The 16,879-nt window shown below is 34.4% G+C and overlaps 1 protein-coding gene across 3 annotated transcripts in view; it reads left to right on the top strand.

Annotated features, from left to right (window-relative positions):
- LOC133531143 (nephrin) overlaps positions 1–16,879 on the top strand; it is a 430,180-nt gene that overhangs the window by 111,056 nt on the left and 302,245 nt on the right. The window lies entirely within an intron of this gene.

Consider the following 16,879-nt stretch of genomic DNA (forward strand, 5'->3'; position numbering starts at 1 on the left):
TCCCATTTACTATACATTCTGGTAGTATTGTAAAATATTTTTTTTTCCGTGCAAGTTTTACCATCTGGTTTGGAAGGTCAGATGGCAGTCGCTTTCGTAAAAACTAGTGTCTACGCAATCGTGGGATTAGTTATCAAGTGGACCTCAGGCTCCCATGAGTCGTGGCAATATGCCGGGACATGCTAGGAAGAATAGACTTAAATACATAATAGAAAACACCCATGACACAGGAACAAATATCCGTGCTCAACACACAAATAAATGCCCTTACCAAAACTTGAACCCGAGGATTTGAAGATATGACTTACATATGTTAAATTGGAGTTGTCTTTTGGGTCAAGCGGAGCTCTTCTATAATCAGACCTCGTGTATTCTCGTACTGATGACAAAATAATACCAATACGCAATGCTCAAAACTCAATCAAGATTAATAACTTGATAATTCACTATAAAATTACCAACGTTTGTCAAATTATATTCACACTTGCCATTCAATAGTAGTTCTTACGTTATCTATCTAAGGTGTTTGACATTTGTGACAAATTATTATGGTGTGAAAAAGGCACAGTTATGGGAAACAATGAGTAACGGACCATGGGAACTAAATGGGATATTGTCTACTTTTAGCTTAATTGTAATGTTTCTGCAAAACCAGTTATGTTTGAGCTGTGCTTGCAAACTTTTTGTCAAAGAAAAAGTTTTTTGTGATGGTCTTCGTTTGGTCCGCGCAAAATTCGGAATAACTGTTCATCGCATTTTTAGAGAATCCCTTTTCGAATTGCAGAAAATCCTTTCTTAGCGGAGCAAATTCAGTTCAATTAAATTCAATGTTTTATTTCAGGCTTGAAGCCCATATTATGTTAGTAAGTAATACAATGTACTTATGAAACTAAATGTTCGTAAAATAATGAATTAAATCTAACTAAATAAATAGCTCTGCAAATAGGCCAGCATAGGGCTGACCCAGCGACGCACCAACGCGCTCAGAATCCCGTTGTGTCTGTTGCGCTTACGCGCAAGGAGCGGAGCTGAGTGTCAAAAAAAAAATTGCGATATACTCGGAGAATGATTTTTTCCAAATATAAGACAAATCAATTATGTGCATGATGATGCGTAAGTCTGCAAAAAAAAAATGTAGAAAATATGTATGTTTTGGTGCGAGCGTTATGTGCACCGCGAGGAATGTCAAAACAATACCACATTTTAAGAACGAATACCGCTTCAGTTTTTATGGTAGATAGTGCTATAATTCATTATTTATTTAATCAAAATCAAGCATTCATAAAATAATGACAAATTCATATCCGCAAGGTAGGCTTCGTCAGGAGGATACAACCATAAATATAAATACCTTTATAATTAACAACGTTATGCGCTATAATATTGTTTATTGTATTGTTTGACATGAAATTGTATAATTGCATATTTTAAACCACTTGACATATTTTTAATTTATAATATTTGCAGGACTTAATTGTAATTCAATAATTATGTACTTACTATTTTGTTTAACGGTTTAAAAACCGTTATTATAAAAAATTGCGTTAATCTAGTCCATATTTAATGGTCATTGTTTTTACTGGTTTGCTTGAAGCATTTACTCGCCAAGCAGTTGTAACAATAGCCTAATACAATAGTTCATTCAGTGTGGGAGAGTTTTAATGAGATGGGTTTCGTTGACCTATAAAGTACTTGGAAGAACCGACGCGTTGTATCGTTACACCCTGCATAATACAGGATGTTTTACAACTCTCAGCCATATTCTATGAGGTTAGTATATAGGTGTAGTTGAATAACTTGTACTATGGAACCAACATCGAAATATCGAAAAAAAGTACCGTTTCAAACATTTCGGCTCGATCTATGAACTTGAAACAAAAACGGCCGTTTTAACTTTGGACGCCTAGATTCACAAATCTAGCAGCGTAAAAACTATAATGATGTATTCAAAAGGTACTTAAATACAAAATATAGTATGTAGCGGCCCCCTTTTTTAAATATCTACCGTTAAATTTAAATCATCACAATTATTTAGCAGTGGCGCTAGTGAGCACGTTGATGGGCTCTTAAAGGCATAATTTTTTGTTAAGCTGTTACAGAATGGTAGGTACTTATGAAGCGTTATTTGTTCCGCTACTTTTGATGCTGACTGTACAATGCCTCAAGGCCATTTTAGATTCAAGCTAGTTATAGTATTCCTCTGTATAATATATATCCTTATCCTATTGTAAGCTAGTCGTTTTAGAATTAGAACTACTTTTTTATTGAGAACCGAGCCTGCAGGACCCACAAAAACGAATACAATTCTAAAACAAATACCAACTTAAAAACATCTGTCTTTCCTCTATGTTTTAGTTTGCGTGAATTTCACGTCCAAACAACCTTAAGAAAGTTAGTACTGGTAAACTGTTCAGTAAAAAGACGTCAGTTAACACATACTGTACATAGAGGCCGATTCTGACTAAAAAATGGCACTCAAAAATTCAATAAATTCAAAATTAAAAAAAAATCTGCAAGTAGGCCTCAAGGGCTCTTTTACAAGTCAATACAACATTAACATCATATAGTGACATGAAAAACACATAACCACATTTATAAGTACAGTCAGCATCAAAAGTAGCGGATCAAACAAGGTTTCAAAAGTATGTACCATTCTGTAACAGCTTAGCAAAAAGTGATAGTTCTATATGTAGAACAATTAAGACTATAAATGATATACTTTTGAACGTAAATTTGAGAGATTTATCTATATTTGGAAAAGTTATCCGCAATATCAGATACTTTTGGCGCGTTGTTTCATCCGCTACTATTGATGCTGACTGTACAACAGCCAATACCTGGGTAAACATTACATTATGTTGTTATCCTAAAGCACCCCAGAGGTGCAAAGGGCCTTCACAAGCTCGCGCCACGCCTTCCTATCTTCAGCTCGTCTTCTGGCCTCGCTCCAGCTCAACCCGACCGCTCGTAGCTCTCTTAGGACGGACCGTTGCCAAGAGTGTACAGGACGCCCGGAGCCATCCATCCGGCGGTTTTCACGCGAAAGCTATGGTAGCATTATTCGAATAATGCTACATTACATTATAATAAGTATAATCTGAAAATAAATAATTACTACAATACAACAGAGATGTATAGTCTCTTTGGTTAATAATATATAAAATCTGCAGATGTAAAAGGTCCCCAATGTCAGAGTACTAATACTTATAATATTTTTAGGTGTACAATCTCTCCAAGTGTCAAAATGAAACTTTTACTAAATAAATAAATCGCATCTAGACCGTTAAGCTAGTCTAGCAGTCTTAAAAACTTCAGGACTCCGACAGAACTTAACAATGATATGTGTATTTTTTAATCACTTATAAACAGAGGTGTTGTGGTTGCTAGATGACGATATATATATAAAATATAGTTATACTTTATATATATCTGAACGACTTTAAAAGTAATGCTTATGACAACCAAGGCTCGGAAACCGGTTAAATTTCCAAACCGTTATCATGTACTTGGCGCAAAACCTTTTAGTTTCGGTTTCGTTTGTAAAACCGTTATTTTTAAACAGGTTTTTAGGAGAATATTTTGATGAAGTTTTTGTTATATATTTATATTTTTACACATAGAAAACATCCATAACTTATGAACAAATATTGTTGATAAACACAAATAAATGCCCTTACCAGGATTCGAACCTGGTACCTCCTGCTCCATCAGCGTTACTACTAACTAGGCTATGAGGCTGCAATAGTGCTAGCATCACATTGCCATATCAAATTATCAAAATCCGAATCGGCTTCGCGTTATACAACGCTGTAAAGGAAGACATTAAGACAGCGGGAAATTTCCCAGAAGATCTCAAATAAACGCGGCGAATGTCAGCGGCATCTAGTGGGGAACGGGGGAAACTGGATGTCAAGTGCATGGGTTATGATTGTTGTTATAATGTATGGTTTTGAGTTTGACTTTCCACATACAGTGTGTAAATTAAATACGGGAAAACATTTTTCTCAAACTTGCAACGAAATGTTGACATGACTTACTTCAAATTAGGTAAGATGATATGTAAAGGGAATGCATACAGCCTTACAGAACTAGGACTGTATAGCAACCATTTTTTTAAACGAGAAATTGTGACACACACATCTTGGTGCGGTAACGTGCTTGGAATTCAACGATCAAATATTAGTAGATTCGCAATTTGTTCTTCGCTGTGTAAATCTACGAATAAAAAAAATTGACTACAATTTTTTTCATTGCAAGCTTGAGAAAAGCACTATACAAATCTTGACGAGAAACGGGGTTGCCGGCCGCGTATCCCTAATGGTTGACTGGTAGATAATGTTTAAGGCGTGAAGTCCGCCATTTATACCGTGGAATAAAGTTTAAATAAATAAATATGTAACATTCATGTAACATTGACAACAAAACAGACTTTGTTCATGAATTAGCATCTTAATCACCTTTGTCTATTATATACCTTACACAGATTACCAATTTTACAACTGAGTAGCTCTATTATTAGGTAATTAATCATACGCTCGGATTAATGTAATAACCATATTAATAAGCCACTGAATTGAAATAGCTAATCAATGCGTCGATCCGTACAAAAAGGACCTATAGACACGCAATTATTTAACTTTATTTTTTAAATGGTAGTCTATTGTTTTTTTATTTAGTTGTAATGTAATCCGTTAATTAGAATACATATCTAAGTCTAATATTAAATGAAGAAATATATAATATTTTAGGATAATCATACACAGATAGACCTAGCCCGAATCTAAGCAAAAGCTTGTACTACTTCAACTTCTTCAACTTCAACATGTATTCAGCAAATAGGCCACAAGGGCACTTTTACACGTCAACATGGAATTTACATACAAGCAAAAACAAGCACACCAACAATTAAGTATACAATACAATTCATTGAAAATATTAATGCAAACTACTTAAAGTATTATTGTTTAAAGAAAAAGTAAGTTAATTATACCTTACTACTACTTAGAGATGTATTAAGTCTCTAAATGTCGAATGTCAAAAATAATAATACTAATAGAAACAAAAAGATACAAAAATAAATTCTAAAATTATTTAGAGGTGTAAATATCCCTAAATGTCAGAACTAAATGACTTTTATCAAATTATTCTTAGAGATGTATAGAGTATCTAAGAGTCAAAATTCCGGGTTGGTTTTAACTATGGGTTTTAACCCAGCGCAGATTGTTCGTTTTGTTTCTTGACGTTATCATTAATTATTTATTTAATCTTTATTGCACAATACATGAAGGTACAAATGGCGGACTTAATGTCTTAAGGCATTCTCTACCAGTCAACCAATGGGTTAAACCAGAAAGATTAAGTAGGTGCAGTGTCTTTTAAAGTAATTGAATTTGTAACCGAGACTATATATGAATATAAACTATATATTGATAAACTTACACATATACTTAATACAAATAAACATACATATATTAATACAAGTGTGAATCATTAAGTTGATGAAGAAGAAAGTTTGTCAAGAAAATACTTTCGCAACATGCGCTTGAATCATTATTACCAATGATCCTAATATTTCATTTTAAAATAAATAAATAAATATTATAGGACATTATTACACAAATTGACTAAGTCCCACAGTAAGCTCAATAAGGCTTGTTTTGAGGGTACTTAGACAACGATATATATAATATATAAATATTAATAAATACTTAAATACATAGAAAACACCCATGACTCAGGAACAAATATCCATGCTCATCACACGTATAAATGCCCTTACCACAGGATTTGAACCCGGGACCATCAGCTTCGTAGGCAGGGTCACTACCCACTAGGCCGAACCGGTCGTCAAAGCAACAAATATGAAAATACAGTTACAGCCTCTCAAAAGCCATTTTGAGTAAGCTATATTTTGCCGAGAGACCGAAAATACCTATCCCCGTAGACCTAATACGTCAATTAGACTATTTATTACGAGAAAATGCGCTCTGCTGGGTATTCGGGATCTGATAGCTGTCAGCGCGTTGAGAATTTAATAAATAGATATATCGCTTTGATTATATTGAGTTTCTAATTTAAGGTTGGGTTGATGTGACGAATATTTGATTCGATTTTATGCCGAACGAACGTAATAGGCCAATTAAAACATCCACTGATATCAAATCGATATCAGCGGCGATCTCTTTATCATTTGTCACCATACCTGTCACGTTCTAACAAATATGTAAGCGCGAAAGTGACGGGCACAGTGACAAGTGATAAAAATGGAACCATAATGCCACCGATGGTCGCATTTTTATCACTTGTATTAGATGTCTCACTAAAATACTGAATTAGTTTACAATAGTTTATTTATCTTTGAGTTTTTACAATTAAAACAATACAAATCCTTCCTTCAATCGCTTGAGTTTTTTCCTCTCAGTCGTAATCTAACTGTCAATGTCACATTTTACCAAAACCGCGGCAAAACTATCTGTCACTTGTCAAACACTTGACAGAATAAAACTAAAAGATCGTTCGAGATATCCTTAATATCTAATATTCGGCCAACCTGATAATCTAGAAGTTTGTCCTCAAACTCAATCTAGCAGGTACTGAACAGTATAAAACCTTATTTTTCAATGAACCACACGAGTATACATAAGTTCATACATTAGTCTCTAATGTGCCATCATGAATTTGTTTAATTAACCTTATTTACGCAAAATTTTGTAACATTTCACCCTTCAATACACTGGTCTCTAATATGCGGCCGTGTATATCCCCTTTGTCAATCCAAAACATTAACAATATCCACCTGAGATGGCATTTCACTCCACACCACACCAGTCACTAATGCGGCTGTATGAACCTGATCACTCAGTCTAAAACATCAACAATATTCATCTGAGGTGACATTTTCCATTTCACTCCGCACCACTCAAGTCACTAGAGTAGCCGTGTGAACCTGGTCACTCAGTCTAAAACATCAACAATATTCATCTGAGGTGACATTTCCATTTCACTCCGCACCACACTAGTCACTAGTGCAGCCGTGTGAACCTGATCACTCAATCTAAAACATCAACAATATTCATCTGAGGTGACATTTCCATTTCACTCCGCACAACACTAGTCGCTAGTGCAGTCGTGTGAACCTGGTCACTCAGTCTAAAACATCAACAATATTCACCTAATGTGACATTTCATTCTAAACCACATTAGTCTCTACCGTAACCATGAGCCTGGTCACCCAGTCTACAACATTAACAATATTCACCTGGTGTGACATTTCACTCTAAACCACATTAGTCTCTAGTGTAGCCGTGGACTTGGTCACTCAGTCTGCAACATTAACAATATTCACCTGCTGCGACATTTTATTCTAAACCACAGTAATCTCTAGTGTAGCCGTGACCCTGGTCACTCAGTCTACAACATTCACAATATTCACCTGGTGCGACATTTTATTCTAAACCACAGTAATCTCTAGTGTAGCCGTGACCCTGGTCACTCAGTCTACAACATTAACAATATTCACCTGGTGCGACATTTTATTCTAAACCACAGTAATCTCTAGTGTAGCTGTGACCCTGGTCACTCAGTCTACAACATTAACAATATTCACCTGGTGCGACATTTTATTCTAAGCCACAGTAATCTCTAGAGTAGCCGTGAACCTGGTCACTCAGCCTACAACATTAACGATATTCTCTTGATGTGACATTTAAATCCAAACCGCACCAGTCTTTAGTGTGACGGGTGAACCGGTTCACTCAGTCTATCCATATTTACCAACAAATAACAGCAAAAAAGGCAACACTAAATCTTTTCATACTTGAATGTCTTTTGACAACAATAAACATGACGTTTTCATAAACTAAAATCATTTTCTTTGACTTTCATTTTCTTTACTAAGTACATCAAGTTTCTTAGGTTAGGTGGAATGGCCTTCTTTTCAGGCATACAATTATATTTTCACTAACTATTCTCACTATCGGTTACTTTGTTCAGATCAATCAACATATCATATTGTATCATCTAAAAGTCAAAAAAATATTTTGAATAATCTGCTAAACCTGAATCATCAACATATCAATCATCATAATGCTATACTTTAAATTTGCATGACTGTATACAATCTATAACCTGGACATTTTTGCATTTTCCTTGTGTCGGTCTTATGCCCTATTATTTTGTTAACTGCCCTATTTCCACCTGTAATTCTATAAATATCTGAATTTTGTGTACCTACTTTATACATTTATTTATTTCATTTTCAATACAAACTTACAGTGTACACCAAATCGCTTATATGAGAACAATTACATAAAAAAAAAGTCAAAGTATGTTACAGGTTTAAACATATCTATAAACATAGCTATATACATTCTACATATATTTCCATAAGTCATGAGGTTCAGTAAATAGGGCAAATACAGCATCTGCTTCAATAGTGCAGTCATCAATACATCATTCAGTTACGGATCGACCTAATATATATATAACAGGAAACAGGTCTACCTTAGGCACATAATCTACCATATCACGACGTTGGCAATGGCGGCAATGCTCATCTCACAGTTATGGTCACGCCAGTAGTGATCTGACCATCTGCGACATCGAACATAGGACTGCGCTCGAGCAATCCCCACAATCGGTTATCAGTTCAGCCTTCAGAAGAAAAGCCCTCGCCCCCGAATGTCAGCAAGCAGCACCGCAGAACCTCTGCGCCTCGTGCGCCTTCCAAAACGCATCAGGGGTCTCGTGACGTAGCCGATTTATGCTCAGCGGCTCCAATTGCTCCGACGGCCGTGCACCGCTCCGGCGTCCAGTCTCGCACAGCCGTTTAGCGGTACAGACTCGTACCGCCATTCAGACGAGACTCGCACTGTCGCTCAGACGTGCAGACTCTTGCCAGTACATTCTGCAATCATAACTCAGGACAATATCTGTGTTCGGCTTAACATAGCATGTTTCATTCAACATTTGAAATTACGGTTGAACTATCTTTGCTTACTAAATATTTTCTAATAATTTATCAAAATACTTTTTACTAAATGTTTGATCAAAACGAATTACTTAAATATGAACTGAGGAGGCCTGTGCCCAGCAGTGGGACATTATCTTGTAAAAATGATAATGGCTTGAATTTCATTGACATGCATCAAAATGCAAACTTACAAAACAAGACACAAAGTCTCATATTAAAAATAGGTTTTATATTAGTTAAATTATGTCAATAAATATGTGATCAAAATATTGACTTAAATTGTAGATCCAATACTGTATGAGCTATAGCAAGCTATCTTAGTCACAATAGTAATTACCGGCAATGTAACCCATTTCTCCATTGTAAAAATGATAATGGCTTCAATTTCATTGACTGCATTAAAATGCAAACTTACAAGACAAGTCACAAACTCTCATATTAAAAATAGGTCTTATATTAGTTAAATAATGTCAATAAACATATGATCAAAATTTTGACTTAAGTTGTAGATCCAATACTGTATGAGCTATAGCAAGCTATCTTAGTCACAATAGTAATTACCGGCAATGTAACCCATTTCTCCATTGTAAAAATGATAATGGCTTCAATTTCATTGACTGCATTAAAATGCAAACTTACAAGACAAGTCACAAACTCTCATATTAAAAATAGGTCTTGTATTAATTAAATAATGTCAATAAACATATGATCAAAATTTTGACTTAAGTTGTAGATCCAATACTGTATGAGCTATAGCAAGCTATCTTAGTTACAATAGTAATTATCGGCAATGTAACCCATTTCTCCATTAAGTCATTGTACTAGAGTCGGCATCTCTAACAAAATGTTTCCACACCTCAATGAAGTGTCGGCACTTCATTAGGTTTAGTACGACTCCGACTACAGGCGTGATACACGCATGTGACAAAAAAAAGTTATTTTTTTTTTAAATAAACTGAAAATGCCTTTGTGCGTTATGAAAATGCATTCTAATAATATCAAGAAACGTAATTAAAGCAATATAATAAAGATTCAATGCGAAAAGCTCTTGTTTTAAGCTCATTTAGATTATTTTCAAACGTCACTTTAAACACTCACGGTGGTACGCCATTTTCTGTGGCGCATAAATTACATCTCGCAGATGTAATACATAGGTACTAATGATTACTTACCTTATTCTTTGCAAAATAATAATTATATACCTACACCAATAATGATATATTACTCTTTATCTCGTAATTTTTTTTGTAGTTTCTTCTCTTCTCATATTTAAAGAGTATATTATGCTATAAGTGCGATTTGATCAAAATTGCTACGAGTACGAGAGTCAAATAGAAAGTTCAAAGCTTTATGACTATTTTTATAAATCTTAATGTCGTCCGTATCACATACGTAAAACAATTTAAATACACTTATAAGGAAATACAATACATTTTATCTAGATTCTTTACAATGCATAGGTAGACAGAAAATGAACAGTTGTCATAACAGTTTCGCCTCTGGCTAGCTACACAGCTATCCTTATTCTTTAGCTTAGTGACAGATGTCAAACGCCGAAAATGGCGGACACAATTTGTTCTCGATAGCCTGTCTAGTATATTTATGTCAATGCATTTCTCACAAACAAAAAAAAAAAAAAAAAATTATGATTATGATCTTTTAATGTTAATTCTCCATACAGAATGTTATATACCAATAATTTATTTTATTTTAACTCTTGTAATTAAAAATATGTCTTGTACCACTTATTATTATAAGTATTTTATTTATACACTAGCAGTTTTTGAAGCGGATGCATGTATATCACAGCACTTGTGTTTATCTAGTGCCAATAATTTATTACCATTTCATGACATTGTCAGATTTCAACAAATTTGCTTGCATGAAACTTTCAAATACTTCAACTTGTTGAAACAAGGAACATGTGTGGAGTATACTTAACTTTTGTTATAGCAGCAAATACAGCATCCCCTTAACTTTTGACATAATACCTGCAGTCATCTCTCACCGCAGATTGCTTTTACTGTAAAGAATCCCTTGCACCATCCAGTTCGGGGAGGACACCCATCACGCACTTGCAGTACCCATTTGTGAAGACATTTGGAGATTCTAACAACACACAACATGCAACATGTTACATCTCACTCCACATTATCACTCGTCATGTAGATAAATACAGTGGAATCCATTTATTAGTCAACCGCTTACTATGACATAATTATTGTGTGAAAGTTTGAATATAAAATTCCTTGTAACAAAATCGCATAAGATGACTTGGCTTAAAGTGACAATTCGCTTAGTATGACCTATTTATCCTATTTTTATCAAATCATGGCTGACACATTCACTGGTTTTTATGGCAGTCCCCACACTTTCTACGCGAGGATGCTTGGTGCATGCTTGGCGTCTAAGTTGTTTAGTTTTGATTCTAATTGACAAGTTGATAATTGGTACAAAATTAATAAAAGTCATCTCTCATAAAGGAATTTGAGATTAATTAAGACAACATAAACAACAACTAGGTTTTATATGACATCCACTTAGTATGACATATTTGTCACGATCGATTGATGTCATTATATGCAGATTCTACTGTAAAATTATTGCACTGTAAGTTAACTCTGTAATATGAATCTTGAAATATTATTCTTCTTGTAGCAAGGCATTCAGTAACATTCTTTGGTTGCACTCAAGTAATTAGTATGAGTAAGTAGGTCTTCATGACTAACCAAGACTTAGTCGATATCTCTTAATATCGACACAATTTGCATTCCACAACAAAATATTATTATGAATAATAATTCTATATGCATAGATATATAAATATGTGTGTCCTGATTGACTGATTCATTAACACAGAGCCGAAAGAACTAAAACTAATAATTAATAAATGGCCACTTTTACAAGTATCATAACTAAGAATTAGACAACAGGCCTAATTCTTATTTACTCATCACTGAATTAACTACCTCTGATAATACAGTCAACATCAAGAATTCATGTGTAAAAGAATTTCATACTTTTTTCTTTTTTACTGCACATGTTACTACAACCATACCATTTGGACAACACAGGCCTTTAGTGGCTATGCTGGCTTGATATATTTCATTTGAAACATGTTAACAAATATTAATTATTCAGTTAACATAACAATTTTGATCTGTCGGAAACATACCTCAAAGCGACTAATCTTGTCTATATGTCTGGCAGTAATACTCACATGTCATTATTTAAACCAATACTTACTTGTAAATTATGTGAATGCCAATGAAACATTCTATAATTTGACCTTACCTCACTTCATCTTGTGATTATATATTTTTATACCTCCAAACCTTTTACACACGGCCATAGTGCATATTTGAGTGCAATAATTCTTCAACAATTAGGCCTTTGTGGGTATGCCAACCCCCATCTTGTTCACCCTGCAATTTCATCTTAGAATTCTAACATGAAGCTTTACTCAATATTAAATAACCAAACTTTCGTATCTTTCTTTGCATGTTTTAAGGTTAGCATATGAGCATTGTTGTTCACATGGGTATATGCCATTATAGCTATGATTTCATGCTGTAAAATGTTTTCATATATGTAATACTCAGGATTCAAGATTTGTTAGACACTATAGCACTCAGTTTGCTCTGTCAACATGAACTCTGAACATGATGGCCTGTCCCAGTTTTCCTTTTTTTTTTGTTCTTTGATATTTCTTCAGTTCTTTGCCACTTCCGATATTAGATGTCTCACTAAAATACTGAATTAGTTTACAATAGTTTATTTATCTTTGAGTTTTTACTATTAAAACAATACAAATCCTTCCTTCAATCGCTTGAGTTTTTTCCTCTCAGTCGTAATCTAACTGTCAATGTCACATTTTACCAAAACCGCGGCAAAACTATCTGTCACTTGTCAAACACTTGACAGAATAAAACTAAAAGATCGTTCGAGATATCCTTAATATCTAATACTTGTCATGTCATGCGTCACTTTCACACTTACATAAGTTAGAACGTGACAGGTATGGTGACAGATGATAAAAAACCGACCATCTTAGTCCTACAGTAGGGCTAAGATGGTCGGCTCTTTTTCATTTGTCAGCATGCCTGTCACTTTCTAACAAGTATGTAAGTGCGAATGTGAAGGGCATAGTGACAAGCGATAAAAATGGAACCATGCTGCCACTGCAGAACGATATTGGAATTATATCAGATAGCTGTCATTCGTGCGTTCATTTCACTCAGACTTAAGAACTAGAACAGCACAGGCACAACACAAGTATTAGTGCGAGCGAGAAGCCGTCGCGAATGACAAATATCATTTCAATATATTCTAATATTGGTTTTATATCAGTGCATGTTCAAATTGGCCTGAATGACATGTATACTTGATTTTATATATAAATTTATTTATTAACAAAAAAAAAATTAAAATATATATTTTTTTTTAAATTTTAGATGTGCTTTATCATATTTATATCACACATTTGGAAGCCCGTGTTGCTAAGCCTACTTGAATTAAGTGTTTTGAATTTTGCTTTGTACAAATAACATTGCAATATTGCTAAAATCCTGGGTATTTATAGACAAATATTTTGATGATATTAATGTGTCCCACGAACTGTGCGCAATCATTCTCTTTTTGGTTTTGCCTTTTGTGACCGACTTGAGATATTTTTGAAGGGTGTACTTCGTTATTGCTTCCACCAAAATACCTAGTTACCGTTTCGGTGTTAACATCGACATAGTTTTAGTTATTTTGACTTACTGCGAAAACCTTGTTCAATTCTAAAATATTTTTCCGTAAAAACCTACGCTAGTTACCCTACTATAATACTCGTATGTACTATTAACATGCCCGTGCAGATTTCCCCAAAGATTCACGGGAAGAAACAGAACTGCTTAGTTTATACATTCTTTACTAGCGACATCTGTGGAGAGTTATGTGGACGTTGAAATGTTCGTCGCGTTAGTTTTTCAGTGTGTTCGTATATTTAGGAAGTGTTGTTAATGTTTTTTTATTGTTCAAGACTAGATAGTGGGTACAATTAGAGGACTAAATTAATTTATTATCATATTTTATTTTAATTTATTGTTCATAAAAATGAGTACAACAGGCGGAATTAATGCCACTATAGGCATTATCTACCACTCAACCATAGGGCGAAACAGAAAAGCGTCAAGGTGGTGGTTGGAAAAGGCTTAAGGCATTCTCTATCTGATAACTAATAGGCTAAACCAGAGGGATTAAGTAGAATTGATTAATATTGAGTTATATTGATGAACTTAGACATATTATACAAATACGTCAAAAGTTGGTTTTTTAAACCAAACCATCATTTAATTGATGTTAAAGGCCAATGATGATATTGATGAACTTAGACATATTATACAAATACGTCAAAAGATTTAATTTGTAACCCATTTCGTACCTTATCACACTGACAAACAACATGAAAGTCGCTAGAGTCCTCAGACTATGGCCACTGTGACTGTGACAAGGTACGAAATGGGTCACAAATTAAATCTTTTACGTTACTGTGTCGAACATTAAAGGGCCATATGTACTGTAAAACGTTGTACGATACATGTGCGAATAGGCAATTCGCAACTCGTGTCGATTTAAAACACTCCCTGCGGTCGTGTTTTAATTTATCGCCACTCGTTTCGAGTTCCCTATTTTTCGCACTTGTAATGTACTATTAACGTGCCTTATTGTGTTAAGCTATTTAGGAAGGTATTTTAATGTAGATATTTTTGTAATATGCAGAGAATGTTGTGTGTGTACTAACTTTTATTGTATGTTTATTTTTTGTTACAGGTAAGTCAACTTTATCAAAGATCGTGAGTGTGTATGTCAGTAAAGGAATATATATGAGGAACATCTTAAATATAATATGCAATCATATAATTATTATAATGACAATTTTGCCATAATAAGTTTGTATTGCATGTAGCATTCGTTTCTCTGAATTATTAATATTTATTTGTCAAAATACGTTACAAAGTCAATAACAGAATTTTAAGCTTAAAAACTGGATAAGTGCGAGTCGGACTCGCCCACCGAGGGTTCCGTATTTTTTAGTATTTGTTGTTATAGCGGCAAGAGAAATACATCACCTGTGAAAATTTCAACTGTTTAGCTATCACGGTTCATGAGATACAGCCTGGTGACAGACGGACGGACGGACGGACGGACGGACAGCGGAGTCTTAGTAATAGGGTCTCGTTTTACCCTTTGTGTACGGAACCCTAAAAACGGACAAACGCTCAAATAAGTGTCATTCACTTATCAATGAAATTATAAAACTAAATAATAAAAAGCTATAAAAACTAATAAAATACCATAAATGTTACTCTAAGCAAAAACGTCAGACTCGCAACTAGAACTCCAAAACATCATTAACCTTTTTAGTCCCCAAACAACAGAGGAAACTTCAAAACGAAACAACGCAGATCCGTCATAGGCAGAGAGCTGGCCTTGTAAAATAAATAAATATTATAGGATATTATTACACAAATTGAATAACTTCCACAGTAAGCTGAATAAGACAACGACATCGAAATATATAGAAAACACCCATGCTAACAAATACTCGTCATAATCACACAAATAAATGCCCGTACCGGGATTTAAACCCGGGACCATCTATAAAAACGTGTTTATAATAAAAGTTAATTTCAGACTTTTAGCCCATAATACATTAAGACATACGTAATTGTATTATGCATGTAATCAACAAAATGACATACACTGTAACTGTGCCAATAGTTTCTAGAGGCTACCCCCAAATAAAAATAAAAACTTTTTAGTTAATAATAAAAGTTAATTTCAGACTTTTAGCCCATAATACATTAAGACATACGTAATTGTATTATGCATGTAATCAACAAAATGACATACATTGTAACTGTGCCAATAGTTTCTAGAGGCTACCCCCAAATAAAAATAAAAACTTTTTAGTTAATTTTAGGTTCAGTTAATTTTTAGTTAATTACAGGAGTGTTCAAAAAAAGGAAAAAAAAAAACAAAAAAAAAAAATTTTTTTTGCTGTATCAGGTGCAATCAAGGCTTGAACTCGTTTTTTTAACACATTGAGTACCGGGAACCCGCTCGGCAGGTTCTCTGTTGTTACTCGCTTTCCTCTACAAAGCGGAAATACGCTGGGATCGGCTACGAGCGTAGCGCTACATAAACGTTGGTAGTGAATGTGTTAATTTTTCCAAGACAAGGGTTGTACTAAAAATACAATTTTCCGGGGCGAGCTCTTAGTCTACCAGCTCCATCACCCTCTGTTTATTCACAATCTCGATTTGTCTCCGTGCCGTCCGCTATTTTAGACATACGTTCGGATATCACATGCCGATTTTTAACCGAGGAAATTCTTTGTTTCTTTTTCGAAATGAAACGGAATGACTGTCAGATTTACTGATGGAGCTTAAAATAAGAATGATAAGTTTGTTTTCTGGCAGGAAACAATGAAAAATGAGAGAAAAAGAAATTCATATTTTTCGTTTTACTTTCTCCAATAACATACTTAATGTCTGGAAGACCGAGCTTTGCTCGGAAAACATATAAAAACTCAAAAATGCGCGTTTCCCCAGAGATAAGACTAACGGCCAAATTCGAAGAATGATTAAGACACGTTTAAGATCTTGGAAAGATCTTTAAAAGATCGATAACTAAACGACTTGTCAAAATTGACGTTTATTTCGATTCCGCTGTGATCCCAATACGATCTATCTACGATATTTCTAACGTCAAAGTGACATTGGTTGCCCGAATCGAGCTGCTTCTGTCAATTGTACGACATACAAACAATATCTAAATGAGAACTTATCTAAACCAGAACTTACCGTTCTCGTATCTCATTCTTCGAATCGAGCCGCTAGCTAGATTGATTTAAAACCC

This window comes from Cydia pomonella, chromosome 24, assembly GCF_033807575.1.
Source record: "Cydia pomonella isolate Wapato2018A chromosome 24, ilCydPomo1, whole genome shotgun sequence".
In the NCBI taxonomy this organism is placed as follows: domain Eukaryota; kingdom Metazoa; phylum Arthropoda; class Insecta; order Lepidoptera; family Tortricidae; genus Cydia; species Cydia pomonella.